The sequence below is a fragment of the Chanos chanos genome, chromosome 6 (assembly GCF_902362185.1).
Source record: "Chanos chanos chromosome 6, fChaCha1.1, whole genome shotgun sequence".
In the NCBI taxonomy this organism is placed as follows: Eukaryota; Metazoa; Chordata; class Actinopteri; order Gonorynchiformes; family Chanidae; genus Chanos; species Chanos chanos.
The window spans coordinates 26668705-26669611 of record NC_044500.1 but is presented as its reverse complement, the minus strand read 5'-3'; positions in this window follow the sequence as shown (position 1 = coordinate 26669611).

Here is a 907-nt window from a genome sequence, read left to right as displayed (position 1 = left end):
GATGACTGAAGCTTCTAACAGATGCGCCTGGAACCTGTGAGAGAGTGAGAGTGAGAGAGAGTAAGAGAGATTGTTTAAATGAGAAAAAGAAAAATGTCACTTGTAAAGCATCAGTGTGTACGATTCTGAAACGTCATTAGAGCTGGCCGAACCAAAACATCAAGTCAGAAAACGGTTGCAACGGCTGCACTTTTCCATATATTGGGTCAAGGTCAGATCACGCAGGGTCACTTGCAAGAGACAACAAACTAAGGAGGGCATTACAATGTTTAGACAACAGTAAGCAATTTCTAGTTCTTTGGGTGTGAGATCAGGTAGGCAAGGATTTCTTTCAGCTAGAACAAAAGAGAGAATTACCAAGTGGCTTCTATCACACTGACAGACTGTTTTAGTTTAAGAGCGATTCAAAAACTCGATCTTAGACATGCTATCAACGTGACATTGCCCAGCATGTTTTTACAGAGCAGACTCTGGGCTAATATAGCCCACTGGATAGCTAATCTCCAAAGGTCTGACAGGTATGTTAATATTTCCTGAAACTGTTTAACACTGCGTGGAGCCAAATGGACTTTCCTAAACTTCCGCCATGACCCGTCTGGATCTGTACCACTTTTTCAAACTATGCTTAACTTCAATGCTACAAGCAATTCATAGTGTGAATAGAATTACCCTGTTCGAGGAATAGTCGCCCTGTCCAACAAGCAATGAATAGGACTTTACACCCCAGAGAAAGGCGCTCCGAATTGTTTTTACATTTCCATAGCAATGCAAATGAAGGTAGCCTGGGCGTAAATCTTTGCTTTTTAGAGGTTAAGGAAGACAAGACAGAGATGGATATGTATCTCTCCATGTTATATCCTTATGTGACTTTGCTGAAGTGACGTCCCCAAACACCTTAATAAGGCAA